Here is a 16,974-nt window from a genome sequence, read left to right on the forward strand (position 1 = left end):
GGCAGTAGGTGGCAGCAAAATGCACCTAATGTGAAAAACATATGTTTTTGGGGGTGTCAGGATACTATTGATCACATGCTGCATATTAGACGCTGGCAGTAATTACAAAGGTACATCTGACCAATACAACTGCGATTGTGATACGTTCTGTTTCACGATTCCTGTAATAGCGGTTGATAGGTGGAAGGTTTACCACGTTATGTCGCATGTAGTCCCTCTGATTAATAAACGCATTTTCCTAAAGTTGAGTCCGTCTGCACTTGGTGAACTTCCCCTGCTCGTAACAGCTCGCCACGACTCACATCCCATCATGAGTGGAGTAGCTCCAACGAAAATCTGCTTGCTGTAAATGCAGTCTGGGCTCCATAATACCCCATGAACAGTCTAGTGCCTACTAACTGGCTAAGAACACGGCCACGTTTGTATTGCTAAGGTCTGACACGAACCTTCCAAGAACTGCCATTTCACTGGGTATATGTGAATGGTATAACAAACATGTGTCTTAAATACTTGCCAGGGATGAGTATGGGCGTAAATGTGGATTACAATGACTAATTTCTCAGTGGAACCGATTGACGCACCTATAACTAACAATGTCAAATAATGTAAGTGTTACGCAGAATTTGACTTCTGCACATCTTCAGCGCAGTAAGTTGATCAACGTAAATAATTGCTGTAAACTGATTTTCTGTTCCATTAATCGTAGTTACAATAGCCTAAGAGATATCTTCTGAACATAACTTTGTTCTATATGTGCATATCTGGTCACAACTTTATTAAAAGCTTTTAAATGACCATTTCATGCAACAACGTTCAGCATACGTCTTTTTTTGTAGATGTGTATTACGAATCTTATTTTATAATATGTTCTACAACTTTGAGGAACACCTGTCATGGGTATAGCGAACAAAAAGTATGTCTCGTGCAATCTGACGTAACGTTCTGTTGCACACACGGAGATTTCGATAGGTGTTAAACTGTAGCTCCGTCAGTCAGTTAGTGAAGTGATAGCTAGGTATGACACTTCTTTTCCTTTTTTTTTAGTCGCTATTCGCCCGATCGGTTTCAAACCGTTCTCCTTGCGAGAATTATTGCATCAATCATAAGTACACTCATGCTCACAAATTAAGGATAATTGCAGAATGTGGTGCCACACAACGTGGCACGCGGCACTACACAAAAACTGGCGCTAATAGCATAGGCACATAGGAAACACACACGACACAGATCTGTAAGTCCACGGTATAGGTGATAAGTTGAGAAAACCGTCCCGAAACGTGCTACAAAATGCTACTGTTACTTGCGCATGTACCCCGACATCAGTATGGGATATGATTACCATGCACATGTGCACAGGCCGCACAACGGGTTGGCATACTCTGGATTAGGTGGTCGAGCAGCAGCTGGGGTATAGCCTCCCATTCTTGTACCAGTGCCTGTCGGAGCTCCTGAAGTGTCCTAGGAGTTTGAAGACGTGCAGTGATACGTCGACCGAGAGCATCTCAGATGTGCTCGATGGGGTTTAGGTCTGGAGAACAGGCAGGCCACTCCATTCGCCTGATATCTTCTGTTTCAAGGTACTCCTCCATGATGGCAGCTCGATGGGGCCGTGCGTTATCATCCATCAGGAGGGAGATGGGACCCACTGCACCCCTGAAAAGGCGGAGTTACTGGTGCAAAATGACGTCCCGATACACCTGACCTGTTACAGTTCCCGTCAAAGACATGTACGGGTGTACGTGCACCAATCATAATCCCACCGCACACCATCAAACCATGACCTCCATACAGGTCCCTTTCAAAGACATTAAGTGGTTGGTATCTGGTCCCTGGTTCACACCAGGTGAAAACCCAGCGAGAATCATTTTTCACACTATACCTGAACTCGTCCGTGAACATAACGTGGGACCATTGTTCCAATGAGCATGTACTGTGTTCTTGACACCAGGCTTTACGGGCTCTCCTGAGACCAGGGGGTCAGTGGAATGCACCTTGCAGGTCTCCGGCGAATAAACCATGTCTGCTCAGTCGTATGTAGACTGCGTGTCTGGAGACAACTGTTCCAGTGGCTGCGGTAAGGTTCCGAGCAAGGCTACATGCAGTTCTCCGTGGCCGTCTGCGGCCACTGATGGTGAGATATCCGTCTTCTTGTGGTGTTGTACACTGTGGACGTCACGTTTCCTGTCTGCTGGAGTAACTGCCATAATTTTGAGATCACACGTTGTGGCACACGGGGGTCCGTGCTACGACCTGCTGTGTTTGACCAGCCTCCAGTCGCCCAAGTATTCTACCTCTCATAACTTCATCAGTATGTGTTCTTTCAGCCATTTTCAAGACACAGTCACCATTAGCATGTCTGAAAACGTCTGCACACTTACTCGCTGCACTGTACTCTGACATGCACCAACACACCTCTGCGATTGTGGACTACTGCCAGCGCCACCGTGCGACGACTACAGGTCAAATGCACCGCATAATCATACCCCGAGGTGATTTAAACCCGCAAACCGCCTACCAGAGCGATGTTTCACCATGTATCAGCATTATCCTTAATTTATGAGCTTGAGTGTAGTTGGTGAGACGATGGAACTCAGACGATAATGTGCCTAAGATTATACGACATTTTTTGGGTCGTAGTTCAGTCTAGTGACTGATTATGAATCCCGTGGAGGAACACACAATGGAGACCGTCATGGGCAGTCTCTGCCATTTTCTACAGCTTCTCTTGTGGTTAGACACGAGGTTGTGTTTGGCACAGTTCTACACATCTAGGTGGTGTAACGTATAATAAAGCTACACGGAACATTCTATTAATTCTTCAGGTGCGGTACAGAATTTTATTGTGAGTAAAATGCTATATTTTTCATAACATGTGGACAGTTAAGCCATACTTTCTCGCTTGTGCACCGTTTCACCTGTCTTGAAAATGAAAAACTGTGTTAGTTTTCAGTAGCTTCCCTTTCCAAATATATTTAACTTGTAACTGTTTTTTTACGCAGAAGCGCCAAAGAAACATATATAGGCATGCATATTCAAATATAGAGATATGTGAACAGGCAGAATACTGTACTGCGGTCGGCAACGCTTGTATTAGACAAGTGTCTGGCGCAGTTATTAGTTGCTACAATGCAGGTTATGAAGATTTAAGTGAGTTTTAACATGGTGTTACAGTCGGTGCACGAGCGATGAGACACAGCATCTCCGATGTAGCGACGAAGTGGGGATTTTCCAGTACGACCAATTAACAAGCGTATCATGAATATAAAGAATCCGGTAAAACATCAAATCTCCGACCTCGCTGCGGCTGGAAAAAATATCCTGCAAGAACGGGACGAACGACGACTGAAGAGAATCGTTTAGCGTGACGTAAATGCAACCCTTCCGCAAATTGCTCCAGATTTCAATACTGGACTATCAACAAGTGTCAGAGTGTGAACCATTCAACGAAACATCATCGATATGGGCTTCTGGCGCCGAAGGCCCACTCGTGTACCAATAATGACTGCACGACACAAAGCTTTACGCCTTACCTGGAGTCATCAACACCGATTTAGGACTGTTGATGACTGGAAACATGTTGCCTGGACGGACGAGTCTCGTTTCAAATTGTATCGAGCGGATGGACGTGTACGGGAAATGAGACAACGTCATGAGTTCATGGACCCTGCATGATAGCAGGGGACTGTTCAACCTGGTGGAAGGTCTGTAATGGTGTGGGATGTGTGCTGTTGGAGTGATATGGGACTCCTGATACGACTAGATACGACTCTGACAGGTAATACGTACGTAAGCATCCTACCTGATCTCCTGCATCCATTAATGTCCATTGCGCATTTCGACGGACTTGGACAATTCCAGCAGTACAATGCGACATCCCACACGCCCAGAATTGCTACAGAGTGGCTGCAGGAACACTCTTCTGAGTTTAAACAATTTTGCTGGCCACCAAACTCCCATACATGAACATTATTGAGCATACCTGGGATGCCATTCAACGTGCTGTTCAGAAGAGATCTCCATCCCCTCTTACTCTTATGGATTTGTGAACAGCCCTGCAGGATTCATGGTGTCAGTTCTATCCAGCACTACTTCAGACATTAGTTGAGTCCATGCCACGTCGTGTTGCGGCACTTCTGCGTGCTGAGGGGGCCCTACACGATATTGGGCAAGTGTGCCAGTTTCTTTGGCTCTTCAGTGTACAATACTTGTGCTTACTTTGATTTCGCTTAATGATTATTGGTACTGACAAGACTTTTTTGATCGTAACGCTTTTCAATTTCACTCAAAATTTTGTTCCTAGGTAGATGATATTTTGTACCAGGGAACATGTTTCGACATTTAGAAAAACTTTAATTTTCTGGAGTAGTTTTTGTAATTACACTCAAAGACTGCAGCACATAAAACGTGACTGGCATTATTTAAAAATGGAATAAGAAAATACATAAAACTTATGTTACAGGAATGGCCAGAGACGAAAGTGTGAAAAATGTAACAATGTTCAATGCTTTCCCCTACATATCACACATTATAATCTTTGCTTTCTCTGAAAATATTTTCATTGTTAAGTTGCTTTGAGTGTCAATTTTCGCTGTTGCTTGATGCCAGAGTATTTACACCACCAACATAATCATCGAGGCACGAGTACTCAAGAAGTACTAAGCAATTACATTCTCTATATTACCTCTTCATCTGTTACATGTGCCTCTTAAGGGGTAGTCCTGTTTGTAAATTTAAAAAAAAATCGATTTTTTTCCTTTTTTTCAAAATCTTATCTCGGATGTCTATTGTAGCGTTCATCCCAAGTTCATCAGAAACGCCGTTATCGAGGTACAAGGCGATTCGTGAAAAAGTGTCTCCAAAAACCAAATAGTCGACAAGTAATTTCAAGGACGGTCTATCAGGCATTGTGGAAATTATGAATGTCCTAGAACTTGAGATCGGACCAACCTGTTACAAAAGCGGACGAAAAACGTATCGAGCGAGCAGAACAGTGGATGACAGAAACTGCCAAAGAGACCCGCAGGACCACCACGAGTAAGGAGAAGATGGAGGATGACCTCATTTTGGATCTGGAAGCATTGCTGTGTGATCCAGCTATCGCTGACTGGAGGTTAAATATATAAAATATGAACCTAAAGTTTAAATGCGTTTGTCTCGAAATCGTATTTCTTTAATTGGCTGGAAACATAACTTGAGAACGATGCATACGATTTTGATCGAAATTTGGTCCTAGTATTCTAAACTGTATTCTCTATCTTCCTACGTAGCCGTTTCCGACATCATCAAAAAAATCTGTTTTTGGCGTACGCTTTTGTCTCGATTTTGTGGGCGAAGAAAAGGCCATTTGTTTCAACACGTGACCATTTTGATAGAATTTAATAATTTTTAGTTGTACTACGCGTGATGATAGAAGTGACGAAAGCAAAATTATTTCGTTACAGGTCCAACAGGAGGGCTTCCATAATTTCCGCCAATGAACAATGTTCCGGTTGCAAGCGATTCTTACACCTGGAGCAGCGGTTACAGTGAAAGTCCCATGTGGATACAAAAATGATTTATTAAAGACAAAAGTTTAAGGAATAAAACTATGTTATCAGATTTAGGATTTCTTTTTTATTTTACTTGAAAAAAATCACGAAAATCACCTATTTTTCATGGGTTCATAGGGGGCTAACCCCTTAAGTCCGAGTGTATAGAACGGGATCATGCCACGGAAACTCGTATGATATTGAAAATACACTACTGGCCATTAAAATTGCTACACCAAGAAGAAATGCAGATGATAAACGGGTATTCATTGGACAATGATATTATACTAGAACTGACATGTGATTACATTTTCACGCAATTTGGGTGTATAGATCCTGACAAATCAGTGCCCAGAACAACCATCTCTGGCCGTAATAACGGCCTTGATACGCCTGGCCATTGAGTCAAAAAGAGCTTGTATGGCGTATACAGATACAACTGCCCATGCAGCTTCAACACGGTACCACAGTTTATCAAGAGTAGTGACTGGCGTATTGTGATGAGCCAGTTGTTCGCCCACAATTGACCAGACGTTTTCAGTTGGTGAGAGATCTGGAGAATGTGCTGGCCAGGACAGCAGTCGAACATTTTCTGTATTCAGAAAGGCCCGTACAGGACCTGCAACATGCGGTCGTGCATTATCCTGCTGAAATGTAGGGTTTCGCAGGGATCGAATGAAGGGTAGAGCCACGGGTCGTAACACATCTGAAATGTAACGTCCACTGTTCAAAGTACCGTCAATGCGAACAGGAGATGACCGAGACGTGTAACCAATGGCACCCTGTTTCATCACACCGGGTGATACGCCAGTATGGCGATGATGAATACACGCTTCCAATGTGCGGCCACGGCGATGTCGCCAAACACGGATGCGACCAGCATGATGCTGTAAACAGAACCTGGATTCATCCGAAAAAAATGACGTTTTGCCATTCCGGCACCCAGGTTCGTCGTTGAGTACACCATCGCAGGCGCTCCTGTCTGTGAAGCAGCGTCAAGGGTAACCGCAGCCATGGTCTCCGAGCTGATGGTCCATGCTGCTGCAAACGTCGACGAACTGTTCGTGCAGATGGTTGTTGTCTTGCTAACGTCCCCATCTGTTGACTCAGGGATCGAGAAGTAGCTGGACGATCCGTTACTGCCATGCGGATAAGATGCCTGTTATCTCGACTGCTAGTGATAAGAGGCCGTTGCGATCCAGCACGGAGTTGCGTATTATCCTCCTGAACCCACCGATTCCATATTCTGCTAACAGTCATTGGATCTCGACCAACGCGAGCAGCAATGTCGCGATACGATAAACCGCAATCGCGATAGGCTACAATCCAACCTTTATCAAAGTCGGAACCCTGATGGTACGCATTTCTCCTCCTTACACGGGGCATCACAACAACGTTTCACCAGGGAACGCCGGTCAACTGCTGTTTATGTATGAGAAATCTGTTGGAAACTTTCCTCATGTCAGCACGTTGTAGGTGTCGCCACCGGCGCCAACCTTGTGTGAATGCTCTGAAAAGCTGACCATTTGCATATCACAGCACCTTCTTCCTGTCGGTTATATTTCGCGTCTGTAGCACGGCATCTTCGTGGTGTAGCAATTTTAATGGCCAGTGGTGTAATATTTGGGCTCTAGAATAGTTAACTGACAGAAATCATAAAATAGGTTTTTCTAAGAAAACGTGTATTTGGCGTTACTGGGTCTAATCCATTTGGGCAATTATCCGAATGTGACAACCCATAAATAAGTTGCTACCCATAATTTGTCTGATATTGTTCGGTTGCTGTGTATGTACTAGTTAATTGTTACATTAACGTGCTTATTACCTCTTCTACTGCATTTCAATTGCCCTTCTGAAACCCACACACGGTTTCAGAAACTGAATACTTGTCACGTACTAGGGCCACGAGATAATTAACGAACCAGGACTTCCACTATGGCTGCAGTAGACACAGTGACTTCTCGAGCCGGGGCCGTAAAATCCGATTTACTTTTCACAACGAGTAAAGCGACAGAAATCGAATAACGGCCTCCGAGGTCTGCATTGTGACTGGCTCTGTGGGACTCTTTTAGAGTCGGAGCGGTCCGTACCGGAGTTAATCAAATTTCGCATTAGCTGCGCTGCCGCTAAAATACCCGTTCCATTATTACGGCAAAGAATAACGAGTCACGGGATTCTATTGTCCAGCCCACGGGGTCCTTACCGGTCTCGTAAAAGCGTCCCCTGATGCGGGTAGGACGGCCCACAGTCCCGGGAAATGGGAGTCGCGGTGTAATATGTCCATTAGTGGCGGCTTCACACGTGGCTTTTACATTGCCTGTGCTCTGCACGAACCATTCGGCCAATTGCTGTAGAGAATTCGATTCGGGTAGAATAACCTGTTCCTTAGAAATCTGAACAGTAGACCGCCGTTCTTGAAATTAGGCGTTACTTTCCTCTTCCGCAGGCCTGATAAGCTAGAACGATAGGTATTCGTAGTAACGATACGCACTGAAGACACATTCCGAAAACTGACGTGACAATAATACCCCTTAACACGTAGAATGCGCTGGCATTTTTAATAATAATTTAGGATCTATAAGCTCTGTGCTGCTGGTTGCACTGAAATTATAGGGGACTACTTTCAAGCACTCTGTTCTTGCCCCTAGATCTCTTTTGTATTTCTGAAAACGTTAAACATATTCCGAGAGATGAAATCGAATTAACCGGTTTTTTAAATATATGAACACCAGTTTTGTCCCATTCATTTAATTATTTACTTTTTGATGAAAAAAGATGATGAGTCAGCGTCAAAAATAAAGACTAAATCAGACTCTCTCTTGAACTGCCGATATATCGCTGATAAACTGATTTTAGCATTTTTTAATCAACATTCAAATGTAGTGGAATCTATCTGGAAGCTTTCACCTAGTCAGTTCTTCAGTAAAATTTACCGTCTGGGATTCCAATGAGGCCGGCTGTTACATACACATATTCAAGTGCAACGGTATACATTTTCTGGATGTTTTTACTTGTTCTTAGACGTTTTTGGTCTACCGGCAAAAAAGACTAAGGAAAGAACGATCATTGTTAACTGTTGCAAATGAATGAGTACATATCTAACAAAAAGCTTCCATGTATGTCCTTTGGTGATAAATAACGCAAACCAAATGAAACTATGGTGAAACAGTGATCCATATTACTCACATGAAGCGAAAACTTATAACTCTCTACTTTAAAAGGCCGTAAAACAAAACTCCTTGGAAATCAAATTGACAACTGTACTGATACAGTTGCGGAAAATGTTTCAACTTAACAGAAGGACAATGCTTTGTACCACGTCATCTCCGAGCCGGGCACAAATTTTCACGTTGCCTAATGGACAGAAAATTATTATTTTTTGCTCTTAATAACACCGAGTAATACCGAGAAAACGCCCTCTCGCAGAGAGCTTAATTTTGGTCGGAACGCTTCGGAACGGCGTTCTGGCAACTCCCAGGGGTTTTATTAGCTCACTGGAATAAATCCTCGCCAGAGATTTAAAACAGCACAGGTGTATTAAATTGCAACGTATCTATAATTCTTCACTGCGCCGTCACCGGGGAACCTGACAATGGGTGACCAATGTCATACGATGGACAGGAGCGTGTGTGTGTCTGTGTGTGTGTGTGTGCAGTATACACAGAATAGGTTGCGCTACATTCCGAAGTTGTCGTCGGTACATATCGCCTTTTGTTTACGTCGGCCAGCAACCCCAGCGATCTTGCAGCGTGGATAAGTCTCGTGCTACGTGTGTCAATGGCTAGAACACAACGCCATCTAAAGCATTCACTAAACATCTAACTCCGTGTCTCAAGTTACACAGCGTATTGTTTTTCAAACGCTTTGGAATTCCAAATTGTACATAACCCCGACGGGTATGAAATGACTTCGTGGTCGTTCTTCGCTGTATGCTTTGAATACGGCTGGCAACAGTTGAAAACACGACGTCACAGACATGAAGAGTACCAACATGTGCCGATATATATCGGTCTGAACTAGGGAGCAAGAAGATACTGCTTTGCTAAGAGATGGTAACACCTGGTGTTTATACTAAGTCTTGTGATTCTACTGCTCTTGTGTATGAAGCAGAACTATGGGCCTCATGGAAAAAGGGTGACTCAGCTGACTCACGCAATTTGACTCTTAGTCTGATCACGAGGTGTGGCCATTGCACGCGTTGATCTCGTAGGCTGACGTGACGATCAATGAACTATACTTGACGGGATGCATCTGGAACATCGTAGGTGATTGAAAGTTAGTAGACAGGAATACAATTAAATACTTAGCTTTAATTCAGCATCAGCGATGAACGTCGATCCTGACTTTGTACAATAATATTTGCAAGTGCAGTTATAGACTGAATTGCGAATACTGCTTTACAATTATGATTGCTTCACACATATAGATCAATTGGCAATGCATAAACTGTATGTGGAGCCTGGCTAGGTCGTATCTACTGACTTAGCTGAAGGCTATGCTAACTAGCGTCTCTGCAAATGAGATCTCTGAAGCTATAACGAGTGAACCATTCCTATTCAAGTCGGCTGTAGAATTGGGCAGTGCGCTAGCTTGTCTCGTAAAACCAGCCGAGTGGCGGCGCTCGGTCTGTTAGCATCGACAGCGGCGACTCGCGGGTCCGATGCGTACTGACGGACCGCGGCCGATTTGAAGCCTACAACCTAGCCAGTGTGGTGCCTTGCGGTGATACCACAGCTCTGATTATAAGAAATTATGTTTTAAGAAACCTGAATTTCAGAACAGTATTTTGTAAGAAATTGTTTATCACTGTGAGATTTTTCACACGTTTCCAAAAATCGAAACTTTTTATTTTTAATGGTTGTGTTGTACGTCACAGCAATTTTTTAGCAGTTAAACACAACAGTCTCTCATCCTATAGATGGTAGAGAAGCAATTCACTGTTCTTAGGATGAGATAATACAGTATTCACGATTATGAGACATCGTGACTTACGCAATTCCCACCTAAAACAATTCAGAAGTTCAGAGGGTTACCCACACAGCGGGTTTAATATCCCTCATCTTTGGTAGGTTGTTCCCGGACGGCCCAGAGATCTCAAGTTGTATGCATGTTGAGGAATATTATAAACGCTTGACTGATACTAAATGTTCCTCATGCCATCTGTCTATTAAACTAGCGACTCCGGTTTTTCCAGTCTGTAACACAAAGTCTACTGCTACATATATGCTCTGAAAGCCATGTTGTGGTGTGTGACGGGGTGCACTTTGTATACCACTAACAGTTTTTAACTTTCCGTGTTCCAGTCATGAAAGACGCATTGTCCCTTGCATAGCCTTAACATAGAGTTTCTAACATTATCTTAGGTCCTATCAGGTGGTATATGTGGGAGAGTGTAATATGTTGGTTTACTCTTCTAGCGACTTTTGCTGTTGGAATTTTAAAGATGAGCCCCAGTGTGATGTTCTGACATTACTAGCGTTTAACTCGCAGAAAACTTCTGACAGGTCGGTTGGTTGCCGTCGGCTGACGAACAGCACGGTAACCAAGGTGGATAAAGGCAGCCTCTGGGGAGGGAGGGAGGGAGGGTGAAGGGAGCTGAGCTGGAGTTCTAAAACAGCCGCAGGCTATCGCAAACTATTATAAGTAAGCGTAGACTTCGGCAGTTTTCCTTGCAGCTTTTGTCGGTTAAGGTCGTATCCACGTTACCTGAATGTTAGATGTGTTGCGTACCCATTGAGTGTCACCTCATTTTGACCGCTTTGGCTGCGCACGTGAACAGTGCTCTACTAGATTAATCTAGAAACCGTAAGCGCTGAAGAGCCTATAATCTGAGGATTTGTGCACCGCCGCCGTCAGTGTCAGCCAGTTTACCGTGGCATACGGAGCTCCATCGCAGTCTATAACACTGGTAGCATGCCGCGACAGCGTGGACGTGAACCGTATGTGCAGTTGACGGACTTTGAGCGAGGGCGTATAGTGGGCATGCGGGAGGCCGGGTGGACGTACCACCGAATTGCTCAACACGTGGGGCGTGAGGTCTCCACAGTACATCGATGTTGTCGCCAGTGGTCGGCGGAAGGTGCACGTGCCCGTCGACCTGGGACCGGACCGCAGCGACGCACGGATGCACGCCAAGACCGTAGGATCCTACGCAATGCCGTAGGGGACCGCACCGCCACTTCCCAGCAAATTAGGGACACTGTTGCTCCTGGGGTATCGGCGAGGACCATTCGCAACCGTCACCATGAAGCTGGGCTACGGTCCCGCACACCGTTAGGCCGTCTTCCGCTCACGCCCCAACATCGTGCAGCCCGCCTCCAGTGGTGTCGCGACAGGCGTGAATGGAGGGACGAATGGAGACGTGTCGTCTTCAGCGATGAGAGTCGCTTCTGCCTTGGTGCCAATGATGGTCGTATGCGTGTTTGGCGCCGTGCAGGTGAGCGCCACAATCAGGACTGCATACGACCGAGGCACACAGGGCCAACACCCGGCATCATGGTGTGGGGAGCGATCTCCTACACTGGCCGTACACCACTGGTGATCGTCGAGGGGACACTGAATACTGCACGGTACATCCAAACCGTCATCGAACCCATCGTTCTACCATTCCTAGACCGGCAAGGGAACTTGCTGTTCCAACAGGACAATGCACGTCCGCATGTATCCCGTGCCACCCAACGTGCTCTAGAAGGTGTAAGTCAACTACCCTGGCCAGCAAGGTCTCCGGATCTGTCCCCCATTGAGCATGTTTGGGACTGGATGAAGCGTCGTCGCACGCGGTCTGCACGTCCAGCACGAACGCTGGTCCAACTGAGGCGCCAGGTGGAAATGGCATGGCAAGCCGTTCCACAGGACTACATCCAGCATCTCTACGATCGTCTCCATGGGAGAATAGCAGCCTGCATTGCTGCGAAAGGTGGATGTACACTGTACTAGTGCCGACATTGTGCATGCTCTGTTGCCTGTGTCTATGTGCCTGTGGTTCTGTCAGTGTGATCATGTGATGTATCTGACCCCAGGAATGTGTCAATAAAGTTTCCCCTTCCTGGGACAATGAATTCACGGTGTTCTTATTTCAATTTCCAGGAGTGTAGTTCAAATGGCTCTGAGCACTATGGGACTCAACTGATGAGTTCATTAGTCCCCTAGAACTTAGAACTAGTTAAACCTAACTAACCTAAGGACATCACAAACATCCATGTCCGAGACAGGATTCGAACCTGCGACCGTAGCGGTCTTGCGGTTCCAGACTGCAGCGCCTTTAACTGCATGGCCACTTCGGCCGGCGTAAGACAACAAGTGTATGGCGTAGTTGTTAGATCAGTTACTGCTGCTATTATGACAAGTTATCAAGATATAAGTCAGTTTGAACGTGGTCTTATAGCCGGCGGGCGTGCGATGGGACACAGCATCTCCGAGGTAGCGATGAATCGGGGACTTTCCCGTACGACCATTTTACGAGTGTACTGTGAATATCAGGAATCCAGTAAACTGAACATCTCTGCGGCTGGAAAAAAATCATGCAAAACGGCACCAACGACGAATGAAGAGAATCGTTCAACGTGACAGAAGTGCAGCCCTACGGCAAATTGCTGCAGATTTCAGTACTGAGCCATCGAGACAGCCTCATGAATACATGGACGCTGCAAGTCAGCAGCCTGGTGAAGGCTCTGTAACGGTGTGGGGCACGTGCAGTTGAAGTGATATGGGACTCCTGATACGTCATGTCCATTGTAAATTCCGACGGACTTGGGCAATTCCAGCAGGACAATGCGAAACCCCACAAGTCCAGAATTGCTACAGACTGGCTCCAGGAACACCCTTCTGAGTTTAAACACTTCCGCTGGCCACCAAACTCCCCAGACATGAACATTATTGAGCATTTTTGGGATGCCGTTCAACGTGCTCTTCAGAAGAGATCTCTACCGACTACTTCAGACGTTAGTGGAGTCAATGCCACATCGTGTTGCAGCAATTCTGCGTGCTCGCGGGAGCCCTGCGGGATATTAGGCAGGTGTACCAGTTCCTTTGGCTCTTCTGTGTATAAAAGTACAGACATCATCAACTAACTTTTATTACTTATAAAATTCAGTTTTGGTTGAGCGCAACTCTAAGCTGAACAATTCTCAGACAGGAACCGTACTTTCGTCGGGAAAATCCCAGTGTGCGACAGAGGCGGCGTGCTTACTGAGTGTGGGAAAATGGTGGCTCCAGCGACGTAGAACATTGAGATAAACTGCAAGAAACAAAATACATACAATGCGTTACAGACGTGTAATGAGAAAACTAAAAACAGGATATGAATCAGGACAATGGTGCGAGCTCCCTGAAAATTAAATCTTGTTTGTAAACACATTACTTAGAAAGTTCTTGAGTTTTATAATTATTATGATTTATAAAAGTTTAACAGTTGAATCTCTCACGCTATTCACGTATGATACGTCATATAAAAACTGACTTTGCATGGAATACCAACAACATGGCACTTTTGCTACAGAACACAACGTTAATAATTATAGACACACCCACTCGGACAGCTGAACATGTTACAACGCCCGCTTCTGGGAGGGAGAGGCACCCCGACCGCTGTTCGAATCCGCCCAGCACAAGCTTCGCAGGAGAGCTTCTATTAAGTTTGGAAGAAAGGAGACGAGGTAAAGGCAGAATTACAGCTGTGAGGACGGGTCGTGGGTCGTGCTTGGGTAGCTCAGTTAGTAGAGCACTTGCTCGCGAAAGGCAAAGGTCCCGAGTTCGCGTCTCGGTCCGGCTCACAGTTTTAATCTGACAGGAAGTTTCATATCAGCGAACACTCCGCTGCAGAGTGAAAGTTTCATTCTGGAATTAAAATCATATTAACAAACATTCAGTCAGGAAAACCAATTACATGGTATGGTGATTAAATGATATGACAAAGGAATAGAACTGAAAATTACATTTAAATCAATTACTTACGTAAAAATAATGATCGAAGTGAATTTGGTAAAAATAAAAAAAAGAGCAGCTGAAGAGTTTCAACAAAAATTTTTAACGGTATTGAATGTCACGCACAATTTCTATTTTCGTTTTTCGTCAGTTACTGTCAAACGAGGGCCCATAGGGGTGAATGGCTGCAGTGTGTGATACCTGGGATCACCCTGGGGATACAAAACTGTTAAGGCTTTCGTGGCCACTTGTTGACAAACTACCTATTGGCTTCTGTCTCTCGTTCTTCGGCCGACGTTCGTCTGGTGATTTTACTGTCGTTTCGCCAAACGAGTGGCTGGCATTGTCAAGGCTTCATCCTCAACTGCTGGTGGTGAGCTGGAACCGAGATCGCGGCCGCAGACTATATGTACCTGGCGCGCCAACGTCCGAGGGCTTCTCCGCGGTCATTTCCGGTGGGATTCTCCTCTGCTGAGAGCGGAGAAGCCCTCGGACGTTGTCACGCCAGGTACATATAGCCTGCAGCCGCGAGCTCGGCTCCAGTTCACCACCAGCAGCGGAGGGTGAAGCTTTGACAATGCCAGCCACTCGTGCTGGTGAAACGTCAGTAAAATCATCAGACGAACGTAGGCCGACGAACCCGAGACAGAAGCCAGTAGGCAATTTGTGACCGCGGGGACAGTTTCAAAAAGTCTATAGGACCACTGGAGACCTCTCCTTCTCAGAAGAAAAATGCAAAGGACGAGGTAGCTTAAGTACCGTACGAATAGCATGTTAATTATGCGATGAAAATGAAGTAAAGTGCGGCAGCATATTGGCAGTGGTGTTCCAGTCGTACACTGAAAGCTGGACGTCCCATGACGCGAGGCCAGCGTGACTGTAGCGCCACATAGTGCTGACCCCACAACAATGGGCAGTTGACGGTAAAAGACAACATGTGTCCATCAACCAGCCCTCTGGTGGTATTTTCAATACAACATGGCCCGGAGGCAACATCTGGATGACTTCACACAGGGGAGAACCGTCACTTAACTGGAAGAAGAACGAAGTGTGACTAGTGTAGCCCAAGAGTTTGGTATCTACATCTACATCTACAACATACTCCGCAAGCCACCTAATACTATGTGGCAGAGAGTACTTTGGGTACCACTATCTGATCCCTCCAACCCTGTTCCACTCGCGAGTAGTATGTGGGAAGAATGATTATCGATAAGTCTCTGTATTTGCCCTAATTTCTTGAATTTTCTCCTCGTGGTCAATACGCGACAGAGCATGTGGAGGGAATTAATATGTTGTCCGACAGCTCCTGAAAAGTTTTATCCCGAAATTTCAATAGTAACACTCTCTGTGATGCACAACGCCTCTCTTGTAATGTCTGCCAGTGAGGTTTGTTTAGCATCTCCGTAACGCTCTCTCGCCAGCTAAACGATCCCGTGACGAAACGCGCCGCTCTTCGTTGGATCTTCTCTATCTCCTCTATCAGTCCTATATGATAGGGATTCCGAATGGATAAATAGTACTGATGAATCTGGCGAACAAGCGCCTTATAAGCCACTTCTTTCGTGGATGAGTTACATTTCCTTAAGATTCTTCCGATAAATCTGAGCCTGGTGTCTGCTTTCCCCACTATCTGTTTTATACGGTCATTCCGATTACGGTCGCTCTGGATAGTTAAGCCTAGATATTTTACAGCAGACGCTGTCTACAACTGTTTCTCATCAACAGTGTAGTTGTAAAGTAGTGGATTTCTTTTTCTATGTATGCGCAATATATTACATTTATTTACGTTCAGGTTCAACTGCTACAGACTGCAGCATTCATCAATTCTCTGCAGGTCGTTCTGCAAATTCTTACTACCTTCTGGCGTTGCTGCTTTGGTACAGATCATCTGCGAATAGCCTTAAAGAGCATCCGACGCTCTCTACTAGATCATATATATATATATATATATATATATATATATATATATATATATATATATATACAGCAACGGTCCTATTCCTATCACATTTCCCTGTGGTATTCTGGATCGCAAGCATGCCGAGAATTCCAAATCACATACCTTGCTGCCTGAAGGAGAGCAGGTCGTCAACCACGCTCAACTACAGCAGAAAGTGACCGCTACTTTGTGCAACAGGCAGAAAAGACTCATGCCAAACTAAGGTGCAGTTGCACTCACATTCAGCAGAACTGCTACACATGCAGTCTCATGCGACACAGTGCCACGGTGACTACATGGAGACGGTATGTTTCCTCGATGACCAGTACGTTGTGTTCCGTTGACGTCCGCTCGTCGGCGGTACCATTTCCAATGGTCCCAAGACCATTGGGGTTCGTCCGACAAGAAGTTGGGTCGCGTGGCAGCGTTAACAGCGGACTCAGGCTTAGTAATGATCGTCGACATATCCTCATACGGCGAGAGGTCACATAGCGTACCCATGAACACGGTCGAACATGATCGTTTTCGTGGTCCAGGTCTTATGGTGTACGGAAGCATAGTATTGCGTGGACGTACTGATCTCCA

This window comes from Schistocerca piceifrons, chromosome 6, assembly GCF_021461385.2.
Source record: "Schistocerca piceifrons isolate TAMUIC-IGC-003096 chromosome 6, iqSchPice1.1, whole genome shotgun sequence".
Classification (NCBI taxonomy): Eukaryota; Metazoa; Arthropoda; class Insecta; order Orthoptera; family Acrididae; genus Schistocerca; species Schistocerca piceifrons.